At 43.0% G+C, this 26,706-nt stretch overlaps 1 pseudogene; it reads left to right on the top strand.

Annotated features, from left to right (window-relative positions):
* Nucleotides 1-26,362, top strand: LOC144826408 (astacin-like metalloendopeptidase; annotated as a pseudogene).
* Nucleotides 26,363-26,706: the final 344 nt, after the last annotated feature.

Below are 26,706 nucleotides of genomic sequence, written 5' to 3'. Positions count from 1 at the left end.
ATGGACGGTAGAGCATGGGCCCTGGTCGCAGTGTGTCTGCTGGGCACCTGCTGGAGCTCACCTGTACAGGTGAGACCTTTTCACTAGTGTTGTGTGCATGTTCAGGCGATGGTCAAATTAACAGTGTCATATTGACCTGTGTGTAAGTGCAGGCTTAGATGTGTGTATCTCTGTGAGTGCACATGTACAGGTGAGAAGGAGAGTAATAGTGTGAGGTGTGTATCTGTGACTGTATCTGTACAGGTGAGAGGGGAAGTAACAGTATAATATATTCACCTGTGTGTAAGTGCAGGCTCATAGGTGTGTATCACTGTCAGTGCACCTGTAAAGGTCAGAAGAGAAGTAACAGTGTTATTTTTACCTGTCTGTGTGAAAGTGCACACTCTTAAGTGTGTATCTCCGTGTGTGCACATGTACTGTGTGTAAGTGCAGGCTTAGATGTGTGTATCTCTGTGAGTGCACATGTACAGGTGAGAAGGAGAGTAATAGTGTGAGGTGTGTATCACTGTGAGTGCAGCTGTACAGGTGAGAGGGGAAGCAAGTCATTTATTCACTGGTGTGCAAGTGGAGGCTCCCAGGTGTGTCTCTGTGACTGTATCTGTACAGGTGAGAGGGGAAGTAACAGTATAATATATTCACCTGTGTGTTAGTGCAGGCTCATAGGTGTGTATCACTGTCAGTGCACCTGTACAGGTCAGAAGAGAAGTAACAGTGTTATTTTTACCTGTCTGTGTGAAAGTGCACACTCGTAAGTGTGTATCTCCGTGTGTGCACATGTACAGGTGAGAAGGGAAGAAACAGTGTTTTAATCACCTGTGTGTAAGTGAAAGCTCCCAGGTGAGTATCACTGTGAATGCATCTGGACAGGTGAGAAGGAAAGAAACAGGTATATTCACCTGTGTGTGAGTGCAGGCTCCCACCTGTGTATTTTAGTGAGTGCACCTGTACAGGTGAGAAGGTAAGTAATAGTGTTATATTCACCTTCATTTAAGCACACACACTCATATGTCTATTTTTGATAATATACCTGTACAGGGGAGAAGGGAAGTAACAGTGTTATATTCACCTGTATTCAAGCACAGCCTCTCAGGTGTCTAATACTGTGAATGCACCTGGACAGGTGATAGGTGAACTATCAGTGTTACATTGACCTGTGCACAAGCACAGGTGCAGTAATGCTGTTATATAGAGCTCTGTGCATATGTTAAACAGAGTTATGTAAACCTGTGTGATGTTAAAGAATCCAAGGTGTGTATCACTACGTGTGCACCTGTAGAGGTGACCACTGTAGTACAGTGTGTTATAGACCTGGACATAGCTAAAGCAACTCAGGTGTGTGTAACTGTGTGTTTACCTATATAGGTGAGATGAGGGACTCAATAAAAGAGTAAGACCTGGGTGCAGGTAAAGAATCCCAGCTGTCTCTCATTGTAGGTGCACTTGTAGATGCAAACACTACAATAAGAGGGAGTTATAGATGTGTGCAGGTAACGCCTCTGTCGTGCCTCACCCTGTGTGCACCTGCACAGGTGAGAGACTCATTAATATTTTTATATAGGTTATGTGCAGGTGAAGCCTCTCAGGAGAGCTGCACTGTGAGTGCACCTGTACACGTGCATTTACACCTTGCATGACCTCTGTAAACTGAGCATATGTAAATACATATTCTGTATAGTATGTAGATAAAAAAGGTGCATTAATGTTTTTATGCTTTGTTAGGCCTGGCATCATTGGCGTGGTTTCCCCACAAACATTTTTGCCTACAGATCTATTTTTACTATGCTTCGTTTTGCTGGCCTTAGAACTCTGGATACTTTACTACTGTAACCAGTGCGAAAGCATTTGTGCTCTTTCCCTAAAACATGGTAATATTGGCTTATAACCAAGCAGCATATTCAGTTTGCTTGTACGTCCCTAGTAAAGTGTCCCTACATGTGCCCAGGGCTTGTAAATTAAATACCATTAGTGGCCTGCAGCACTTATTGTGCCACCCACTTAAGTAGCACTTTAACCATGTTTCAGACCTGACATTGCATTAAAGGTGTAAACCTTTTGCCAGGCCCAAAACTTCATGCCTTGGGTAGGCCCTACATAGCCCCGAGGGCAAGGTGCAATGTATTAAAAAAAAGTAGGATGTGTATTTCCATGTTTTGTAGTCATGGTAATGAAAAAATACACATTTCTTTTTCACCACGTTAAGGCCTATCTCTTCCATTAGATAACATTGGAGTTACCCTTTTACATTTTATTAGTGTAATTCCAAATGGGAAGAGATCACTAGTTCATGTTTGGTGTTTCTGAAATCACAATTAAAAATCCTAACTTAGGGTGAAGTCTTATTTTAAATAACATTTCTGTAAATGCCACCTTGTTGTCATGTTCTTGCCTTAGCCATTTGGTGCCTGCAGCCTGCCTCGGGGGTACACAACTGGATGGGATGACAGTTGTGCTTTGTGTATTCCTTCTAAACAGCCACCCACAATGGTAACTTAGGTGTGACTGAATCGGCCATCACTGGCAGGATGGAAGGGAGGAGCTCTGCACAGCCCCACTTACACCCGTATACATAGAAAGGGCTGCATACCCCCTGGGAGTCAGGACCTGGAAGGCAGGGAATGTGTACACTTCAAAAGCATGCCTCTAGAAGCTTCTCCTCACTTCAAAGGCACAACTGTGTTTAAAAAAAGAAACCCAGACACCAACTCTTCTGTACACTTCTGGACCTATGGATACTCTGCCAGGAAGGACTGGTGTGCTGCTACAAGGACAGCCCTGTTGCCTGGCAAAGAAGAACTGGACTTGCAACTTCATCTTGAATCCAGGAACCTGGAGTGGCTCAAAGGGCTGGTCTGTGACCTTCTGATCTGAGCCTATGGGACATATAAGGCTCCCGAACCAGCTCCTGGACCCAGCTACAGGTAGTGTGTAACCCCGAAGTGGTGCCCCTCAGATTCTGGACCCTTGCAGTGGCTCAGTGGGCTTTTAAATCAAGCAGTTGGTGTCCTTGAGACCGCGAATGGTCCAGGACCACTCCACTCTTACAGAAAGTCAGTGCAAGCCACCACCAGCCTGTCTCTCCACACACAGCATTGACAGCCCAGGGTGGATATTCATGGTGAAGCTCCAGCCCGCTCGTGTGCGACACCCGGCCTGCTCTTAGCACCACATAGACTATCTCTTTGCTCCTTGTGACTCTCTCCAACACAAACAACACAAACAGGACTCTTTGAACAAAACCTGAGATGGTAAAACTTCCGTGGACAGATCTGGGTCTGTATCCCACCCGCGCTCCTTTGCGGTTGGTCTGAAATTTTGACTTTGTACCGGTCTAGTGTGACCACATAGCCACGGTTGGCATTTTGCACTTAAGATGGTATTTTACAGTTTATTCTTTAAAAAATCCATGACTCCAATTTTACTGATTTGATGTTTTCCATTTTTAAATTAAGCTCTATTTTTTAAACCTGGTCTAGGATCTTTTTGTGTGGTGTTTTAACTATTTCACTGCTTGTAGTGTGGCAGAAATACTTATTGCCTCTAAGTTAAGCCTGACTGGATAAGCCTGACTACTCTGTGCCAAGTGACCAGGGAGATAAGAACAGATTAATTTGGGGATTGCTTGTGCCTTACCTTAACTAGGACTGTCATTGCTGCTTAACCAGGGATCACTCCCCAGTCAATCCGTAACCCAATTTCTAATATGCTTTGTAAACTTTGCAGACACACCTAAGCCTATCATCTGATCATAATATAAGTTATTTTATGAATGCAAGATGTGTTTCTAATACATCTAAGACATTTTTTAAACATATCCTAATAATTAAACGTTTAAAATCTTTCGTTCTGCAGTTATTTTTTGAAAAACCAGAGTCACATCATGGTAAGTAACATTATATTACTCATTAGTGTGCATGAAAAGTTTACATGGCCAACAGGTTCAGTACTGATTGGGCTTGGAAATATGCCTTTCCTTCCAGATGCAGAACACCCTCCTGCAGCCGAGAGCTTGGACATCTTTGAGATCATCAGCAAAGGAAATAAGGGTAAGATAAAAACAGGGCATTCTGGGAGCCGGGGAAGGAGGTACATGCACATGGTGCCAGTTCCAAATGAGCCTTAGGACACACACATTTATCGTAACTCGCCACACACATACACACAAATGTACAGTGCTGCAAACACACTCAGTCAAAGGTGCAGCAGAATAGTAGAGAAGTATCTAGGTTTGAAAGCCATGTATCGCAACACATCATCATAGCTCTGCTGAGTACGCTCATGTGCTTTTTAAACCTATCATCTTTCCCCCAGTGCACTTTCTTGCCCACCTTGATTTCTGCAGCCTGCCAGTCCAAACCCATTTAACCTCCTTGGAGCTAGTGTTCCCTCTTGGTGCGGCCTATCTGAGGGAAAAAATATGGCACAGCCCCAGCAGAAACCTGCATTCTATCTACTCTGAAGCCATGGCTGCTCCTAAGATCCATAGAGGCTCCTGGGAAGGCGGACGTTTTGGTCACGCTGCTTCCATTCTTTGGAACCAAATATCTTTTTATTTAAGGTCACATGCAAATCTGATGATCTTCATAAAGCATTTAAAAACTTGGCTTTTTGTGTCACTGGATTAAACAATTCCTGTACTTCTATTGTGGTCTTTTCCAATTTGTAGGAAGAGCGGACACAGCGCCAAGACACCTTAGGGTATACGCAGCTTTTTCCAAATATAAATCAAATCAAAATCAAATCAGGACTCAGGTGCTACATTCTCATGTTTGTTCAAGCAAGTGACTGACATAGTGTCCACATTATTTTAAAATGTGACATCTCTAGGTGTAGGAGGTTTATGCTAAAGCATGATTGGCTGTTACTGTAGGCCATCCTTTTTTTGGCAAACTACTTTCTATGCAAGAATAACAACTCTTCAAAATCCCCTCTATCCTAGTGTCACTTTACTGTCTTGTACGGGTTCTTCCATGAACGGTACACCACACGAGTGAAGCTTCTCCTTTTTCAGAATTAATATTTGAACATAACAATGCCAATTGCATTTGCTCAGAGGGGTCCAAGTAATAGATAACATCAAAAAAACCTTACCTCACAGCAGCAATCACCTCTGATCTTGAGCCTGTATTACATATAGAGCACACTGTCCTCGTTTGTACCATGGTGCACCTTTAAGCAGGTATGCCAGATGCAAACAGGGACACTGTGTCCTAGGACAATGAATATGCTGCCCCCAGGGCAGCAGCAAACTGTTGCCCTGATTGCAGCACATTCAGTAACAACCCGACCAGCTGGTTCAAAACTGCTCTGTGTTTCTCTGTGCAGACGCAACCACCTGCATTTTGAAGAGGGGTTAGAGATCCGCCTGCAGGTGAGTATAGTGAGTCACTCTCCCGCAGGAGTGGTGTGGGGGTGCATGTGGCCCCCTTTTCTTACTCCCACAGGGCTGCGTACAGGGGACACACTGACAGTGCACCACCTTAAGGGCATGTTTGCCTCTGGGCCCGCATCCGTAATACGGCACGGGCACAGAGGCAAATTGATTCCCTCAATGCCTCTATGCAAATGAGGGAACATCCTCTGAAGATAGCACTTTAGCAACTGAACCAGTGGTTTCAGTATTACAGATATCTGCAACCCCTTCTGTAATACCATAGTTCCCTGTAGTTGCAAAACGTGGGTGCATATTCCGTTGCATTCCACGGTAACTATGGGCAATGCAGCCCCAGGTCTCCCAAGAGGAAGCGGATAAAAGGAGATCAAACCGAAATTTCACACCATTCTTCAATTCGCAGTACATCTCAGGAGTAGCCTAAGCCTATTTTAGCCCTCCCATACAACCTTTTCTGCCTGTAAGTGTATATTCTGCTGGAGGTGTAGCTCTGACTATTGGCCAGATCCTTTCTACCCTCCATTATTAGGGCTTGTGGTATGAGGCAGGTGCTCGCATGAGTGTACAAATGTCGGGGGATGGATTTCAATTTATATTCCAGGGATACCGCCTGTTTCTGTTTGATTCTGCTCCCTGGATGAGCAGCGTGTATGTCTCATCCTCAACTAGATGTACCTGAGTGTTCCACATTCATCTCTAGGTCTAACTGTACAGGGTGCAGTGAAGCATAAGTTTCCATTCTGTCACTGCCTTTGGCTACATCTTTTATCCAATTGTCTACTTTGGAAATGGTGCCCCATAGCAATTCCCAACAATTCTGCATTCAGCCAGTGATGGAGCAATAACGGTAAAAACATTTAACCCAGCGTGGAATAAGTTTAACACAGGCTAATAGAGCTGATAATGGCTAAATATAGTGTTAGATGGTTCACATGATCCTACACTATTATACTAAGATATCGGTATGGGACCTGGCCATGTGAATAAACCCTGCATGAACTGCCTGACACCGCAGGCAGGTATGGGGCCCTGTTGTGTCAGGTGTAAATTATTCATGATGTAAACTGAAAGCTGTTTATGTCAGTCATTCTGGGAGACCTTCTTGGTTTGCATCCAACAATATTTCTATTTGCATTGTTCAGCACCATTTAGATGTCTGCTTCCCAGGCCTGTCTGATGTGAATGGAGCCATATTCTCTAGCTGTTGTGAACATTGTGTATAATTCAGAAACCCATGTTGTGGAATCTGGGGATCTGATTACCCGGGCGAATGGTCTGAATTGCAGCGGTTCCTACAAGAACCCTGGAATATTTTCCCAGATAGTGCATTAGTCTAATGTGAGAAATTTCCGCTCAACATACAGGTAGCGCAGAGTTGTCAATCAGACCATGTACAAAGCCCTCACCACCATGTGTTCTTTGGTGAATGGGATAAAGGGGTTTGAGCCAAGGGATTGTAGGCAGTAAGTACCTGAGGCCAAAGATTTGCTCAGTGTCCACCGCCTGTGCCTTCAATTTTCAATGCAGTAGAACGAAACAGGGTCTAGGCTCCTACCACAGTAAGGCTAAGCCAGCAATAATCAAAAAAACAACACAAGTGCCAGTACTGTAACTTGTTCTATATAGTCAAAAAACAACCAAAATGAATAAAGCAACTTGGTCTGTTTCATATAACGTCTCTAGTTAAATGGTTTATTTAGTCCATTGAATTGTTTTATTTTATTTCAAATTTTTCAGAAAAAACCTTTTTTGTGCATACACAGAAAAAATACAAGCTTTTTACAAATTATGACATACCTATACATATTTACAATACATCCTCTCTGTATTTACAATCTACTGCATTCATTCCGCAATCAAACCTTCCTCACACATACTATGAAACAGAAGTAGCTTAGTGTCAACAGAAAAACTTTCCTTAACATTTAATGCAATAGTTGCCTTATCAGTCCAACAGTGTTAGATGCAAATGTACATATTTGAAAACAAATTCTAAATATTTGGAACAGGTTTCAAACTAATCTTAGTGATTGACACTAAGCCACCTACAGTCGACGCGTTTCGAACTCCCTGATTGCGGAGTTCTCCACAGGACCCAAATCAATCTACAAAAAGTAAGAGATAACGTTTTAAGACCTAGTCAATTGTAGTGCTATACAATAGACATGCCACCACCGGCTTATTCCAGTCCGCCTACCTTAATTCTAACAGGGTACAACTCCTCATGTATGACTCGTAGGATGAGTTAACCAGATTCTAAACATCAACAAGACATGAAGATATACGTAAGAATTGACTCACAATTGGACATTTGAGACAAAAACAGTTTTTGAGCACGAACTAACCTTTTATAACCTGGCCCGTAACAACAGTCTAAATGGAGGGAAAAACGAATTTAAGTAAATGTACGAGCAGTATTTGAGGCGGCTTAAAAAATCAGTATAAACTATATGCACTGACCTTTTTTATTAGTGAATTTTCAATGAGCAGAAAACCCAGGCATAGTCTTGATTCCACCGCATGACTTTCTTCCACCCTCCATATGCGCTCTACCTCTTTACCTCCTTCTTTAAGTGACAAACCTCACTGCTTTCCTACTGGTCACTGTTTTTTCTGTCTTTAGCTTTGTGCTTCTTTCCCATTTTTGTGTTTCTCTCTTTCTTGATCTGAATCAAAGTCTTTGAGGAAAATAGCTGCCAGCCCGTACAAAGGCACTAGTGACATAGTGAAAGATAGCAGTAATTACAGCATAGTGGGCCGCTCAGGCCCCGGGCTCTGATGACACGGTACCTGCTGCACTAATGCTTCACTCATGGAAGGCTGGGTGTGTTGTTTCATTGTAGATTGTTTGCTATTGCATGATGACTTGATCTCCAGAATGCAGCAGATTTCTTCATCCCACTTGCCCTGTACCTCTTTCCTTCTGCTAGATGTAACTAGAGGAGCTTTAATTCATTCACTCAGTGCATCTACTCTCATTCCAGAAAGCAAACAGCTCCTGCATCCCGGAGACATCGCTGTGAAACCTGGCCGCAGTGCCATGGTATGTAAGGACAACAGCTGCTTTTGGCCCAAATCCAGCGATGGGACCGTTAAAGTGCCTTACACTCTCAGCGGTTACAGTGAGTATCTGCTGTGGTGGCGGAGGTTGTATCTGGAAGAAGTAGTTCCACTGCTTGGTCTATCTGCCCTCATTTCTCCCTTCTTACAAACTCTCCATTCTTTTACAGGTGACAGCGAAGCCACTAGCATCACTGATGCTATCTCAGAATTTACAGCATTGATCTGTATCCGCTTTGTGGACCGCAGCACGAAAACGGACTACCTCCAGATTGCACCGGGAGATGGGTAAAGATAGGACCTGCTTCTGGGTCACCCCCATGAATACATCATCAGTTTGAAGCCGCTATCTCACCTGGGTGATCCAGCGCTCTCAGTCCTTTAATCTGACATTGTTGCCATAGGGTCATTAAAATGAAGGTCTAATATTAAAGTATCATCAATTGTGTTGGGTCCTTGGCCCAGAAGGCACCAGTGTGTGATTCTGGACATACACAATCAATACTCTTCACAATGAACTCTTGTTATAGCGCAGTTTTAGTTTACACACCACAAGTCCCAAATCGTTGCCATTGCACTATTACATGGATGCCCAAGGTTTGCATCTCATCACAGTCCATGGAAGAATTGATACATTGATTAATCATAGATATAGATCTGGAAAGCAGTGCAGATAGAAACAAGCCCTTGTTCCTAGGATAGATTTGCAGTGTCTGCCTGTCATAACTAGGTTGGTGAGCTGTTTAAGAGTGATAGGTAAGGTGGTAGATATTGACACCACAGCTTATCCTGTAGACACAGGTTTTGTCATCATTCCACTGCTTTCTTTGATGAACCCATAAGTAGCTTAGTTTGATGCTTAGTGGTATACATATCAAAGAGAATTGGTAGTCACAGTTAATTCTAAAAAGCGAAAAACACAGACCTGCAAAATTATGTCTGGATTCTTGAAAAAAGAATAAGGGGCATATTTATGGGCCCCTTTGTGCTGCTCTTGTACTACGCAGAGTGGTGCAGGAGTGACGCAATAGACACATTACATTTATGATGCTAAGTAAGGCTATGTTGAGTGGCCATGAGTAGGTTCATAAATCTTGGCTAATGCAACAAGGAAAAAATTGTTGCGCTGCATTGCTGTGAGCAGGGAGGAGTTTTAATGGACCTTGCCTGGGTGTTCCCACACAATGTCCATGGATTTTGAAGCATTCACAAATTTACCAGAAGTTGTAAACCTGGTAATGCACCAAAAATCTACGCCTCCCCAGCTTAGGTGTAAGAAGGAGAAATATGTTTATAAACATTCTGCATCATACATAGAAAGAGGAAAAAACCTCAGGGTATTCTTTTTGTGCAAAAAGGTGCTGCTTATTTCCGAAAACAATCCTCCTTACTGTGCAGGTGCCCTTGCACCATGGTGTACAGGTGCCTGTGTTGCCGCTAGGCAGCCAAATGGGTGCCAGTGCCAGAAAAAATGTGGGACTTTGCTGTATTAACTTTAATACTGTGCCTTCCTGCCCTTTCCCCATCACTCCGTGCTGCACAGCAAGGTAATTTGCTGCACTGCACTGCGTGTCTTGGTCATAAATATGGCCCTACATCCATAGGTTTTCATGATGAGGAAAGCAATGGTATTTTTCCACACATAGCATTTAAAAGTAAAAGCTTCAGCAGGGTCTTCTGACTTGTACACATCCAAGAGGAAGGTGGCCACACTCAGCTCCACCCACATCTGCAGGGACCATAGAAGTCCACTGGGATCCATGTCTACAAAGTGTCCAGGGGGCTGCAAGACAGCTCCAGCTTCTACTCGCAAAGTCGGGCAGTAGACATGCTGTTCACTGACAGTCTGTGTCACTTCAAAGGCCATCCTCTCACACTGCATTGTACAGGTCTCTGTTTAGGTGCAGATGTGTATGGGGAGGGCTGCTACACTTTCCATGTGGCTGCTCTAGTGGGAAGCTTTGTGATTTTCTTCAGTCTCTGAAACAAAGAGCAGCAGAAGAAGAAGTAGTAGGAGTTGGGGTGGAGTCCTCTGTGTAAGAATGTCAGGTTCAATCTTAAAACTGACATTCTTAAAGAAGAAATGTTTGCGGTCGGCTATGTGTCACCCTACCAATGGGTACCCAAGTAGTGTTCATCAAGCATTTACTGGGGTCACACATTCCAATGATCAGTCATCATTATAACAAGTTATGTCCATAATGTTCACAAACTTTAAAAACACTCTCTCAATGAGGTCACTGTTCTCAGCTTTCATGAGTTCTCAGAACTGTCTCTCTTTTACTCCATGTCTGTCACAGCTGCTGGTCTTTCATGGGAAGAACCCGCGGACCCCAGTCTGTATCACTAGGAGTTGGTTGCCTATCGAGAGGAAGCATCCAGCATGAGCTCAACCATGCCTTGGGCTTTCACCATGAGCAGAGCCGCAGTGACCGCGATGACTACGTGAAGATCATGACAGAGTTTATTTCAGATGGTAAAGTAACCCTCCACTCTGACCAATCACTGCTACTGACCAGAGAGAGCTGTTTCTGTTGTTGATTGGATCATGTTACTAACTAGCATTTTCAGTTAGAGAGTGATGCAAGGATCACAAACAGCCAACAATGCGAAATTCTCCTATGTGAAGTAATTATGACATTATTGGCCTAACTCAAGTAAAGGTCAATGACTGTAAACAAGACTGCTTAATGCATGTCATAATAGAGTGGTGAGTTACAAGTTGCACTCTTTTATCTCAGAACCCACCCAAGCGTCAGTGTCCTGTGCACCCGGTGTGGGTCCTGTCCATTTACTGATCTCTGAAAATCAGATGTGTATCCTGTGTATCTGTACGAACAGAAAGGCATAAGAGGCAACAGTGTGAACCCTGTGCATCTGTAATGTTTGAATACAACATCAGGCACCAACCTGACCACTGTGTATTTAGACTTGCTGGCAGACAACACGGAGATAGAAGTACATCTATATATGCTAATGAGCAAGATTTGACTCCTATGTGAGTGTCGTCTAAAGCTATGAATGAGTCTCCCACAAACCAGAGTGATCTCTGAGCATTTCTGTTTACTGCATGGTGTGTCAGATGCTAGTGTGACTTCTATGCATCTCTGTTTGCTGAATGACATGTTAGGAGCCAGTGTGAAAATGCAGGATCAAATACCACTTTCTCTGTGAAAACATAAGAAAAGCCAGATCAACAACACAAAAAAGACATGAATGACTCCAGCTATCCCATACGCCTCTATTCTCAAGGACACAGGTTTCAATCTCTTCTTGATCGCCAGTCTGACTGATATCCTCAGTGCATTCAGGGCTACTACGATTAATGCAGCATCCCTTCAGAGAGAACTCCTCATACCTCTTATCAACACAGTCAATGCCTCCCTCAGCTAATAAACATTTTCGGACAGCCTCATACTAGGACACATCTTCTCACTGCTAAACAAACCCATCCTATGCTCACACAACCTTACCAACTACTATCCTAAGACTCACTTCCATTTTATTGGAAAGACCATCCTAAAAGTTGTCACCCTACAACTTCAAGAGCAGATAACCAGTAACAGCCTCCTACAGTGTTTCTAATCCAGATTCAGATCTCGTTGCAGGACAGAAGCAGCTACTATGCAAAGTTAATATCAATATTCACACCTCTCAAGACACACATGGTCTCTGCTCATACAATCTTGCAATGGTTCCTCCCCCACCTCACCAACCTCAAGGAACCATCTGAATGACACAACCTCTCCTTTATAATCTCATCACAGGATAACATTCAAAGACTCAGATCTTGATTCAAGCTCATTCAGAAATAGATGTTCCTCAACTAACCAGAAGTCACCCCAACTATGACAGCAACCAAAGGCTGAAGCTTGGTTCAATCCTGGCTAACACAGATGTAGCTTGACATCTCCTCCCCAGCTGATAACTAATGTGAACTCAAGCTTAAAAGTAACCTTTCTTCAAATTAATGTATTGCCAAGAAAACAAAGAAAGTGTGGAATTAGCATTCACTCTTGAAAAAAGGAAACTCTACTTACCCTTACTGAAAATCAAGTAAACACTTTAAGTACTATTCGTATGCCACTTTGATGGAAGCAAAGCCCTATTCAGAGGTGACTCCAGACTGGCTGGCTCACCTGAAATGCATCCCACATGCTGCAGCTCACCTGATCAAAGTTCTGAGGAAATTTGATCAAATCACCCATCAGTAAGGAAATTTGCTCGCTCTTTCTACAGTTCTACATTCTGTTTAAAACCAAGGAATGCCAAAACGTGTTAACCCCCTCTAGGCAAGTGTTTCAAGGCTAACATGGTTTGCATCATGACCCATCTGCAGGGCTTCAAATTCTGACAATATTCATTAACAATTGATAGTTCCATGGCTTAATCTTGATAACAAATTTAATAAAAAATTAAAAAGGCATTTGTATAGTAAACATATAATCCTAGGAGTGTCTCTGCACTGGCGGTGTAAAGGAAATCTGACATCTGCAAAAAAATGTGGTTGTATTATTTCTTTTTCTGAAACAGCCACATTTGAAACATTTTCCTAAAAACAGGGAGCTCTTAACCCCTTCCATGCTGATGACGGCCGGAAGCCGTCATGGCACACAGTGCTTGTGTGCTGATGACGGCTCCCGGCCGTCATGACCGCACCCACAAATGGAATGTGCCGCACAGGTGCAGAATCGCGGCCACGCCCAAGGGGTGTAATGGACTGGAGTTCTTTCAGGAAATGATTCCAGGTTTTTGAGCCAAGGAAGAAAGACATTCTTCCGCCTGTTTCTGCTAGGCAAATTTCATGAATCCTGGCTAAAAAGCTGTATGAGGAATGTAGATCTCTGAGGGGGGCATACATACATATCCTCCTCCTCAGATAATCCACCACTTTCCCATAGACAGCTTTATGTGCCAGGACCAGATTAAAAAAAAAATCTCTTTTTGACAGGCAACCAGTGTAGTGCCTTCAACTGAGGAGTCATGCGCGTTCTAGGAGCTAAAATACGAATTACTCTAGCTGCCTCATTTTGTACTACTTGTAAATGACTGAATAAGTAGTCTGGAAGGCCCAAGTAGAGAGCATTTCCATCATCAAGCCACAAAGTTATCTGAGCTTGAATCACTGTTTTCCTAGTCTCTAATGACAGCAAAAGGAAGCGTTTCTTTAGGAGGCGTGGGATCCCAAAACAGGAGTCCACCAATGACTAGATGTGTGGTTGGAAAGAAAGGGCACTATACATGTTGATTTACCAATTTTGTACTTACTTTTGTTGTACGCCCCAGAGAGGAGTATCATATGGTTACAAGATTCTCCATATTGCAGCGGAGATGTCCCAGAGGCACAGCATCTCAGTTTTATCAGGGTTACATTTAAGTTGGTGAAGTCATAACCAGATGAACACATTAGAAAAATAATATTTGATTGCCTTTCCATCACATTCCGTTCCCTTTTCACAGGTAAAAAGCAGATGAGGGTCGTCTTCGTATGATGTTACTTTCACCTCCAGAGCTTCTGCCAGAACAGCTAGGGGAGTTAGATATGCGTTAAATAATGTGGGACTCAGTGCTGATCCCTGAGGCACTCCTACAGATAGTTCTCGAATAGGGGCAGCATATGGAGGGATCCATACCTCTTCACTCCTGTTGTTTAGGAATGAGGGAAGCCACTTCAAGACTAGACCATCTAATCCTATATCCTGAAGGTGGGCCAGTACTCTTCCCTGCTGCACGATATCAAAGGCTGCGTATGAATCCAGCAGTATTGGGGCGCCCTTGCCCCCTTGTCTAGCATGTCTTTAATGTGTTCAGTTATTTCTAGGAAGGCTGTTTCTGTGCTACCGTTAGCTCTAAAACAAAACTAACTTGGGTGGAGGAGATTTTAATTCTCCAGGTAACTCGAAATTTGCTAGCTGACATGCTTCTCTAAGATTTTAGAGAATACTGGAGCAAGTGAGATTGGCCTGTATATAGTATGAACTTTAGGGTCGGCCGTGGGCTTTTTCAGTAGAGAAAGAATATTTGCATGTTTCCATTTACGGGCATTGTGCCGATCATTGATGATTCGTTTAAAACTTTGTTCAATACCTTGTTAATGGTCAGAACTACTTCGGCCAGAAGGCTGTGAGGCCACTGACCCACAGGAGCCCTGACTTGAGTTCCTTAATGGCTCTCAAAGATCCTAAATCGAAATACGAGGGAGAAAGGCAAGCGTGGTCGTTATCTGAGTTTTCCTGAGTCTGTGTAAATCTGCCACAACAATGCTGCTATCTGCTAGCTGATTGGTGTTTAATCAAATCAGCTTTGACTGTAGTTATTTTCTTGGGGAAATACTCTGCCAGCTGGTTACACCATTCGCCTGAAGCATGTAGATGATTGGTTATCGCCTGTCAATTAAGAAATGATTTTACGATTTTCAAAATCTCTTTTCCTTTTACAGAAATTATTTTTCTCTATTCCTACCTGGAGATAGCATTCCTTTAATGCTTGTCTCTAGGTGTCCTTATCCAACACCTTATAATTTTTTTTGCCACTTTCTTTCAAGGCATTAACAGTGTTTTTGCAAGACCTCAGGTTCTCATTGAACCAGGGGGGTCAATTTTTGGCTAGAGAGGATCGTGTGGTGATGATAGGTACTAAGGGCCATATGTAGGTAATCTAATTTTACCGATTCCTTAATACCAAATTTCACCGATTAGGTATTTAGGAATCGGTAAATTGAATGTAGATAAAAATTCGGTAAATTTTACTGATTCGTTAATATTCGTTATTACCGATTCGGTATTTACCGATTCAGTAATTCCCATTCATTCCTATGGGCCTGGAGGCCCATAGGAATGAATGGGAAGCCATTCACTATTACCGATTAGGTAATACCGAATGGGTAATAGGCGGAGCATATTCAAGGGTGGCTGGGTGTCACATTGACATAATTACTGATTGTCGGCCATTACCGACCGATAATTAGCTAGCTACATATGGCCCTTGGTCATTAATATTGTTGCAGATTCAGTCCTCAGTGCGCTCTGCATCTGATTCCGGATTTTCAGACAAAGCAGAGGGGCTCGCTTCTAGAGCACTGCAAAATCTACCGGTGAAATTTTGTGAAAAGGTCTAGTCGTGGTTTTTGTTGCTTTCAAGCACAGCTGGCTATTCATGAGTTCCTCCCAACTGAACTTGATCAAGTAGTATTCCGTCCAGGCTATTAGTAAATGGTCAGTTTTTACAGTTATCATATTCGCAAAAAATGTGATCTAGTCAATCAATTAATCAGGTGTTTTTTAAGCGTGACTAGTCACCCATAAGGGTCTCAAGCCGCTGGGGGTGGGTGGTGCAGGTTCCAGTCGATCAAGGAGGGGGTCTGTCGAAGAGCCAGGTTTTGTGGCTTCTCGTTAAAGTGGGGAGTGATGTTGTCTGTCTGAGGCGGAGCGGTAGGGCATTCCAGGCACTGGCTGCGAGGAAGGAGAAGAGGCCTTCCGATTTGGTCTTTCTGTTGCGGGGGACAATAGCATAGGAGAGCCGGGCTGATCGTAGGGTTCTTTGGGATGCGTGGAATTTGAGTCGGCTATTCAGGTATGCTGGTCCAGTGTCATAGAGGGCCTTGTGTGCATGGGTGAGAATCTTGAAGGTGATTCTAGTCTCGATGGGGAGCTGGTGGAGTATGTGTAGGTGCTGGAGATATGGCAGTTTCTTAATAGGTTGAGGAACAGTCTTGCGACGGCATTCTGGATGTTTTGTAGCTTGGGGGTGAGGTTTTTGTTTATTACGGCGTAGAGTGTGTTTCCGTAGTCAAGTCTGCTGCTGACGACAGCTTTCATGCTTTCTTGGAAGCTGTGTTTGGCTGTGTCAGGTTCATTGGATAGGGAGAGGATGAGTTGGGTGTTGTCTGCGTATGAAACAATGTTGAGCCCATGGGTCTGACCATGGGGGGGAGCAGAGCCATGTAGATGCTGAAGAGCGTGGGGCTGAGGGAGGACCTTTGGGGGACTCTGCAGGTGGTTGGTGTAGGGTCAGAGAGGAAAAGAGGGAGACTAGCGTATGACCAGCCCGATGTGTCCGTTTAAACTCTGGTTGCATGCATCCAAGAGAGGAAATTGTATCTGTGACGGAAGATGCCTCAAGTTCTGCTGGTTTATCCATTTGAATATTAAAATCTCCTAATACCATGAAGTCAGCATATTTCAGGGAATGCGAGGCTAATGCCTTATTCAAGCATCCCAGAAACTGTTTGGTTTGTCCTGGGGGTCTCTATTTAAGGGCCCCTGCTACTGATTGCTGTGGAGATAGCAAACAGCAGAAGCCTAGACATTCCGCATCTTCAACTTCATCTATCGAAATTGACGCACACACATAGTAACTCATATATAACGGCTAGCCCTCCTTCTCCCCCTTGTCACAATCTTTCCTGAGAATTTTATAGCCCCTAGGGATGGAATTAGCTATTGTTGGGCTCGAGAACTCAGTGAGCCAATTTTCTGTAAGAAACATAAGGTCTGGCTTTTTATCCTCAAGTAACAGAGCAACATACAATTTGTTTTTCTGCACTGAACATACATTCAGAAGAACCGCTGAATACTCATCAGTTCTTAACCCCCTCTAGACATGTTGGTAGTGGACTGACTCGTGTTTGGAGCTTCCGTGGTCCAATTGCAGATAGTGCAGAGGAAATCATTCCTCAAAATGGAGGGCAGACAGTGTGGCCTGCAGGGTTAGTTAGGGGCTAGGCTGTGCATAAGAGAGCTGGTATGAGTGATGTGAGGCATGTCTTCTGCTGAAAAACTGGCACAGTGGCAGGCGCTGGTCGCTTCCGCCAGTCTGACAGGTGCAGATGGGCTTGCCTTAGGTGCGCCTTTGGTGCCCAGCTGTGTGCGTCCACTCCTTGTCCGTGCAGTGCTTCTCCTTAAGTACCACTGTCAAGGTACCACAGCGCGCACTGCTCAAAACGACACCTGTTGATGCTCCAAAAGAGAAAAATGGCTGCTACCATTCGAAAGATTCCCCAGAGTTTGTAGCTGCTCCCACCTGAACCCTTCCAATTTAATTCAAGACCGTTCCATGCAAATAATTATCAGAATTGCGCAGTGTTCTGGTTTTTCACAATCTTAAAACAAGTTAAAACACGATGCACTAATGTATAATGGAAGGGCCCAGGTTCCTATTACTTCATAGTTTTAAAAAACGGGTTGAAAAAGCATGAAACAAACAAAGAATTTGGCAGAGGAAAGGTGGTGAGCCTTTGCTGCGTCCACGCAGCGCCTCTCTTTAAGTACCAGAGTCGAGAGAATAGAGAGATCCCTGCTCAAAATGGCACCTCTTGATATCCCAAAAGAGGAAAATGGCTGCTAACTAACAAAAGATTCTCCAGAATTTTTAGCTGCTCCCATGTCCCTGAAACCCTTCAAATTCAATTCAAGACCGTTCTATGTGCAAATGATTAGCAGAATTGCCCAGCGTTCTGGTTTTTCACAATATTAGAAAAAGTTAAAACACGATGTGCAAATGAATAATAGAAGTGCCATGATATGGGTGCAATGGCTATGATAATAGTAAGATAGTTTCTCCATCAAGAGTTTTCTGAAACGTACATATATACGATAACGAATCAATTAGGGGATGCCGGAGCTCCTAACAGGATTTTTCTGCATTCAGCGCTTCAAAGGAGTCTCCCCAATAATTTCTGGTGGTGGTGGATTTTTGTGATAATTAGGGGCTGAACCCGAGCCAATGTGGTGTTGGGGGTGATAAAATGCTCTAGTGACACAGTGGTGAAGTGAGAAGGTGTAAATGTGTCTGGAGGCATGGAAGACAGGGGTGGAGAGTGTCAGGGGAGCTGATAAGCCAGGATTTGACCTTAAGGGAGTAGAGACCATCCAGGGTATGACAGTTTTGCTACAGTTTGTGGAGGAACAAAGGGTTAACAAAGGGTTATAAAGTTGTGTACATCACCAGCATATCAGTGGTATGAGAAGCTAAATAAGAAGATGATGTTAAATGGAGGGAATTAAGATGTCCCAAGACTCAACCTTTGGGTATGCAGAAAGACTGACTGATCAGGGCAGTGATGCTGACAACACCAGGAGAGTGAGAACAATCAGAGATATGAAGATCACATCTCAGTGTAATTACCCAGGGTGTCTAGGTGAGATAGGGGCACAAGCAAGATTTCTGGCTGATCATTTAAAACACTGCAGAGAAGACTAAGAGAATGAGGATGGAGGAAAAGTGTTTATGATGGTGAGAAGAAAGGAAGTAAGAGACATGTGTAAGGGCTGTTTCCAGGGAGCAAAGTTGAGGAAAGCAGGGGGCAATGTATTATGTAGTGTTAAAAACAAGAGTTATTAACTGAGACAAGGCAGTCCCTCAGGGTTTTATGGAACAAAGGGGATGCTGTTGGGATCAAGTTTTGGCAATTTTAAAGGAGATATAAAAGCCAAATATTTAAATTATTCCGCACAGGGCACATAAAGGTTTGGGTGGTTCAACAGTATGGAAAGACCGATTAAGACACTACACACCTTTGGGCTATGGTTCTTTTGGTTAGAATGAGAACAAGTTAGCCATAACACCCATTAGGTTTGCCAAATAGAGTTTGCAGATTGGTTCTGTAGCAGATGTTGGGGTAAAAGAGTCAAGTTAGATCACATGAGTGGTGAGGAGTGCTGTATGGGCAGAGTGTGGAAGTGAGAAGGAAACTACCTGGTTCTCATAGTAGGAAGTTTGCAAGAAAGTTAGGGTTCTGTTTCCCTAGCAGTGAGACTGAACTGATGTGCATTACTCAATGGCACATCAGTGTGGAAGTGAGAAGGAAACTACCTGGTTCTCATAGTAGGAAGTTTGCAAGAAAGTTAGGGTTCTGTTTCCCTAGCAGTGAGACTGAACTGATGTGCATTACTCAATGGCCTTCTTTAAATGTCACCAAAGAAACGTTATTCCACTATGCAAGTCATAAAGCACATACAGATAAAAGTTTAAAAAAGGTTTATAAAGATCAACAGTGCAAAAATTAGAATTTGTATTAAAACATGTGGGCAAAGAAGCAATCAGAGCTTTCATTATCAGACATTACATGATAGTACAAACAGTCTCGTGCACCTTAGCAGACGCGTTGGGCACCACAAGTCCTGATGTTCCCACATGCACCTATTCAGTCTTAAAGGATTTCATCATGAGCATTTCCCAGCCCTGATTTGTTTAGAACAAATGTACCACATCCATCTAAAAAATGTTGCCACCAGGATTGCATTGCTAGGTGATGGATCAGAGCAAAGGATTCGCAGGGCTATGTTGTGTGATCTTGTGCCCAGATTATTACAAAACTGGGCCAGCCAAGCTTTCCACGGGCTAGCATTTGCAGGGCAGGCAAAAAGCAGATGTGAATATGATGCTATATATTTGGCGCACACATGACATTTGTTGTCCCCGGTGGCTAACCATTTGGATCAAAAACACTTCAGGGGCAAAGTTCCTGATCTAAATTGGAAGTCGAGTTTTCGATCCAAAGGCTTTTTAATAATATCCCATTATTGCTCGAGACTCGGACATGGTTTTGCCTGGAGAAAGAGCCCAGAGAATGAAGTGAGGTCATAGCGCTTAAATTCTTCATGTGCAATAATTTCCCAGTAGGTTTCTTCAAGGCTGTTTTTTTACGGGAATGTTGAGGTAGAAGGGGAATCCCACAAGTGTAATAAGCCCATTTTATAGATCAAACTTCTCAGATCTTGCAGCCACCTAATTTTGTGAAAGCAGTCAAGATTAATGATATCCCTTAAGCCCTCCGTATATACTGCCCGTTCCTGAGTGCACCATAATCTTTGCCAGAATAGAATTGGCCATAACCTGGCTAAATCCTTCAGGGCTTTCCCACCTAGGTCATTCATTAGGGAAGTTGGGTGTACTCTGTGGCAAACTAGTAATCACACGAACAAAAATGCATTTTCGGCTAGTGTTTGCTGGTTCAGGTTTTCTAAACCCCATAGCTCAGCCTCATAGAGGACTGTGCTCACCACTTGGCTGCTGTAAATTTCAAGTGACAAGCTAACAGGCTTTGTCAGGGAAGTTTTGACTTCCTTTCCAAGGTTGCCAGCTAACTGCTGGTGCTTTAGTACCATAACTTCAATATGTGACTTTCACCTCATATCCTTTTGGAGTTTGATGCCCAGAGAAACAAAAAGCATCAACCTTCTCCAGGGGGAGCCCATCCATCATCATATTCCCCTTGAACGATCTTTGCTGGTTGAATGTCATAAACTTTGTCTTAGCGGCATTCATTTTAAGACCTCTCAGAAGACAAAACTCTTCATAGCGATGGAGGGCATGCTGCAATCCTCTCTTTAAATGTGATCCAGTGGTCTTGCAGGAGTACTGTGTTTATCAGCCCTGTCTCTTTTTATCTCTTCCTCACTGCAGGGAATCTGGCCAACTTTAATAAAGAGAACACCAATAACCTGGGCCTGGAATATGACTTCTCCTCTATCATGCACTACGGAAGGTGAGTCTGAGATATCACTGCTGATAGCCGCAAGGGAGCCTGAGATGTTGCTTCCAGCAGTTGAAGGAAGGGTCTGCTGGCTGTTCCCTCCCACTTTTCAACCTGCCAAATTTAGTTCATGTTCTCTGTCTCACAATTTGGACTGCCAGCTAGTGGTTCGAGACACACTGTGAGCTGTCCCAAGGAGTCCTAAATGCTCACTTACAAAATACAATCACACATTGAAAAACAGAGTGATCTGATGGGTTAAGAAACATTTTTTCCTGTTGCTCTATTTGGTCTCTCAGGATCGGAAAAAGTGCCATAGAACAGAGCAATCGGTCAGAAAGGGAAGATGAAGAATAACATTGTAGCCACCATTACAGGACACAGGGATTCAGTGCGCGTGTCCTGAACTGTGTAAAGAAAAGGGGGAGCATGGAAGGGGGGCAAGGAAGGGACACCCTCACCACCTGGCACTTCTGAGGGGACTCAGAGAAAATTCCCTCCCAGCCCCAGGTGCCATTTTGTTTTCGTGCCGCATTTCCCCTGCTACTCTTGTGGGTCTTATCCTCAGCCCAGTGAAGTCATCAATGATGTAATTTGCGATGTGATTAGTGATTTCATCAATTATTTTAGTTAACACGTCATGATTGATGTAATGTATGAGGTCACAACCAGTAAATGGTGGCTGCAAGTTATAATTGGCTCAATAAACTACAACTGGCAAATTTCAGTGATTTTTATTTTTTTACTTTACGGTTTATAGTTTTACAACACCTAGTTATAATGCCACTTTAACTGTAAAAATACTTTTATTGGATCTGATAAAATCATAAAAAAGAGTGGAACATACCACCATGATGAAAATGTCATAATGCAGATGTAGAATTAAAATTACATTAAAACATTTTTAGTTGACGTAACCCTCGTGTGGGATGGAACCAAAGAGCAGCAGATTATAACATGGATTAACTATAAATGTTATGTATTTTAACAAGGCTCAAAATATATGGTGTTATAACCTTATTTGGAAACTTAGGATATTTGAGGCCAAAGATTCTGCAGAAATTTCTGAAATGTAGAAAGTTCAGATCTGGTATTCTTTGAACCAGGATTTCTTAAAGACTGATCTATTAGGGTGCATTAGGTCCAGACTCCAGGCCTGGACAGGAAGAGGACAACAAGTCTGCTTGGTGCTAGTGGGATTACGTTTTTATTTTAGTTAGACAGTAGACGAATGTCATGTTGGATGGGATTACGTTTTTATTTTAGTTAGACAGTAGACGAACGTCATGTTGGATGTGTTCAAGTCAGTAAAGAATGGAAGCTTGCAAAAAGCTTGACTTTTCTACATAAATCACAATAAACTACACTCAAGCCTATAGCATAGCACCAGCATGCATACTGAATCTACAAAATGTGACGCTGAGCGTATAGTGATTGTGCCTTTATTTCCCCCAGGTATGTATTCACTAAGACCAGCGATCAGGCAACAATTGTTTCCTTAACAAACCCTAATGCAGACATGGGGCAAACAGTTGGTCTCAGCAACTTGGATCTTGCTAAAATCAACCGGCTATATAACTGTGGTAAGTTGCAGTTTTCTGTGATTAAATTGGATATTTGTGATTTGCTCAATATTCATTTTCACCTATGGCATCCCAGGGTCATTCCTACTGCTCCGAGGTGGTATCCACCATTCTCGGAGATTACATAAATACCAGCATTCTCATTTACTATGCATCACTCCCATCATATATCAGCATCATTCCCTTTATGTGATTTCTGTACCATCTTCTCTTTGTAATCACACTTCACCTAAACATTCTCTATGCTTTCTCATCCTATCTAAACATCCTCTGCTACATGTAACTTAATATCACTTCATTTCATGTGATCACATAATCTTCCTTTATGTGATCCCAAATTCCACTATTTCATGTGACCCCAATATCATGTTGGCCTGTCTGTCCACATTATTCTCTCCAAGGTGAACCCAGTATCACCATCTCCACTTTGTATCAGAATATTTTGCTTGCATCTACTCCGTCACAAGATTCTAGCATCAACGTATTCATGTGATCATAGCATCCTCTCGTTTCATATGATCCCATATTCCCTTGTTTATTTGATCATAGCATTTTGTCTCTTCATGTGATCCCAGAACTCTCTTTCATGTGATCATAGCATCTCCTCCCTTCATGTGATCCCAGCATTCCCTCATTCATGGGAGGTCATCATCCTCGTCTATCGTGGATCCCTTCATCCGAGCTGATCATCTGCTCCTCCAGTCCATCTAGTATCACTTTCTTTCATGTGATCGCAGAATCCTCCTTTATGGGATCCCACTACTACTGTGAATTACCTCTGTATTCTCTCATCTGTGCAATCCCAGCATTACATAGTTGAAGCGATGCCAACACATTCTGCTCAATGTTCTGTTTGTGATCCCAGCATCCAGTCCGGGCAACTGAGACCAGTATCTTCTCCATGTGATCACACTATCCCCTTCTCGCGTATGGTCCCAGCATCCTCTACTTCATGTGATTTCTCTTTAACATAGAATTCTCTTTGCCTATCCTCTCTTTTGTGGGATCACATCATGCTGTTCTCCATGTGTGTCAAGAGACCATCCTTTACTCCATGTGATCCCATGATCTAATTTCAGTATCCCGCACTCCAGTTGAGCCTGACATTCTCTCATCCTCGTGAACTAAGCTTCTTCTCTTCTTGTGTCATCCTTCCCAGCAGTGACAGTAATCTCTCTTCTAGTGAACCTGCACCTTCTTCACTCTCCGTTCCATGTTACTTCAGCATCCTTTTCGCCATGTGATTACAGTACCCTCTTCTCCTTGTGTACTATGTGAGATGAGCGTCATCTCCTCCATGAGATTGCACCATCCTGTTCTCCATGTGATCCCAGGAGAATGTTGTTTAAGTGGCCTCAGTATATTCTCCTCTATGGGCTCTCAGCATCATGTTCTCCATTTGATCTCAGCATTCTTTCCACCATGTGAATCCACTATACAAGTGATCCCAACAACCTGTCCTCCATGTGATCCCAGCATCCTTTCCACCATGCTACTTGAGTTCTCATTCTACATGTGATCCCAACCTCCTCTCTTCCATGTGATTCCAGCCTCTTGGTTTTCATGTGATCTTAACATCCTTGTTGAAGTGTGATCCAAGCATCCGGTCTGTTGTTTCGTTTCTCTGTCTTATCCCAGTATCATCTCCTGCTTGTGATCTTAGGATCCTTCTCACCAGGTGATCCCAACATCCCATTTGCACATTACCTCAGCATACATGCCTCGGATTGTTTCCAAGAATTCTCTCCGTTCATGTAATCTGAACATTTTCTCCCTCCATTTTATCGTAGTATTTTTTTTATCATAAGACTTTGTTGCTTTGCCCTTTTTGTGATTTCAGCATTCTCTCCTACCACTTGATCGCAGACCATCCACTCTGTGTGACGTCAACACTCTGTCCTGTCAGTACTTCAAGTGCTGCTGCCCTGTTATTGATGATAGTGCTATCATGGTCTCTATCTGATATACCTACATCAGGAAAATGTAAATGTTCATTGTCCAATGTGTTCTACTGCTTCTTCCAGTAGTTATGAGGCCTGTACAAACCTGCTCTTTAAAGGTCCCTTTTTCTTTATTTGCCTTTTCAGATATGTGCAGCACTATCCCCAGGGTGGACTTTGGATTTGTGAACTCTACCAATTACCCTTCACAGTACCCAAGCAATACTGACTGTTCTTATCTGATTCGAGCTAATGCTGCAAAGGTAAGTCTGCAGAAAGTCCTTTTTTGGTTAAGCGTGTTCGACCATTAAACTGTCATACAATGGAGCTTTGCAGCTTTGATATGAAAGACTCCCTTGAAATTGAAGACTCAAGGACAGTGTCCTGATGCCAAGCCACTTCTCTGCCTTCTCTTCCAGATTTTGCTCACATTTAACGCCTTCGATATTGAATCCTCTCCAAACTGTGAGTCTGATTATGTCAGGGTTTATGATGGGATGACCAAAAACTCCCCTGTCCTACTGAACAAAGCCTGTGGGAGAGGAAGTGTGCCCCCAGTGGTGTCTTCAACAAATGTCATGCTGCTGCAGTTTGTTACCAATGGAGCCATCTCCGCCAGCGGGTTTAACGCCTACTACCAGAACGGTAGGAGACTTTCTGTTTTTTATCTTAGTCCCTAGGTGATCAAGTGCTTGAATGGAAAACTAGCTCATTCCACCTTCATAGACTAATATTTGAATTACTTTAAAACACATTGTGTTAGCATTGGCCCTATCTAGATCTGCATACAATGTTTTCATTGAATATACAGATACATGTATTAAAAAAGGAGTGAAACGTTCATCGAGGCAAAGTGCCCATCCAGGATAAGCTATCACTATGAGACTATGAGACATGATGGAATTACATGTATGGGATTTGTATGTTTATACTATTATCATGGGTATGATACCAGAGTATCTCTCACAAAATATCATCTGTAAGAAATACTGTGTCTTAATGGAATTACATAAATATTGCCACTTCGGAGTTCATAATAGAAAATCTCACTCAATTGGATGAAATGTTTGTAAACAATATTCAAGACACAATATATATGTCAGACAGTAGTTTTGTCAATGGTATTCTGACATGCTACCCTTTTAATGAGTAGACAATGCCACTGGTGTCACCAAGCAGCACTGTGCAGCCTGTAGTCCTGTCCAAAAATTGGTTTGGAGGGAATGAATGGATGCATATAAAATGTCACTTCTTACAAGCACTAGTGAATCCTCTCTGCTTATTGCTAGAGTGTTTGGAACAAAGGGGTGCACCTGGAACATAGCTGGTGATTGCAGTTAGAAGTTTCTGGATGTTTGATGGTGTGTCTCTCTTTGTTTTCCAGTTGTTTGTGCCCATGCGTACAGTACTTCACCAGGTACCGTCACATCAGAAAACTATCCTCAGAACTACCCAGCCAGTTTGGACTGTGGGTACTACATCTCGGCCCCATAAGGGAACAAGGTCAGAAGCACAACACACTCTTTACTTTTGCACTGGAAGAGCCTATGATACCACGTCAATTGGTAGAAGATTGTGATGACACAATATTACTCCTGAATAAGACTGCTCTTCTCTTTTGTGTCTCATATTGTAGATTTCATTGACTTTCACTTCCTTTGACTTGGAGCCCAGCGTGACCACCTGCCGCGCAGACTACCTGGTCATCTACAACGGCCCCACAAACAATGACCCACTGATTGGACGATATTGTGGATCAGGTCTAGTCCCATCAGTGGTGTCCAGTGGGAACTCATTGCTGCTCCAGTTCCACAGTGACAGTTCAGACCAGAAGAAAGGCTTCCAGGCTACCTACACCTTCGGTAAGAGGAGGCGTGCTGAATGCTTTGGTGTGCTAAGTTTTGTTGAGTTCTAGTATGTTGTATTGTATTGTGTGGTACTTTATTATATGTTTCATGTAAGGATGTTTTCCGGAACATTTAGAACTTAAAAAAAACCAGGCCAAGCTTACCACAAATGGTCACAGAAGCTGCTCAGGTACTAGCCATGAGTTCAATTTACTAGTTGGGTGACTCTACAAAACAATTTTCATACTTTTGTAACCCACAAAATAAAACACAATTGTTGTTTGATGAATAATGTGACAAGAATTACTGGTGCAAAATCACACAGCTAAACTTGCCTTTAAAATAGAAGGTTTGAGCAAAAGAAACTCACCCTAAAGTCACTATACAATGTTCCAAGTGGGGTTTAAAATCA

The sequence above is a fragment of the Lissotriton helveticus genome, chromosome 3_2, assembly GCF_964261635.1.
Source record: "Lissotriton helveticus chromosome 3_2, aLisHel1.1, whole genome shotgun sequence".
NCBI classification, from domain to species: Eukaryota; Metazoa; Chordata; class Amphibia; order Caudata; family Salamandridae; genus Lissotriton; species Lissotriton helveticus.
This window is presented reverse-complemented; position numbering and strand designations above follow the sequence as displayed.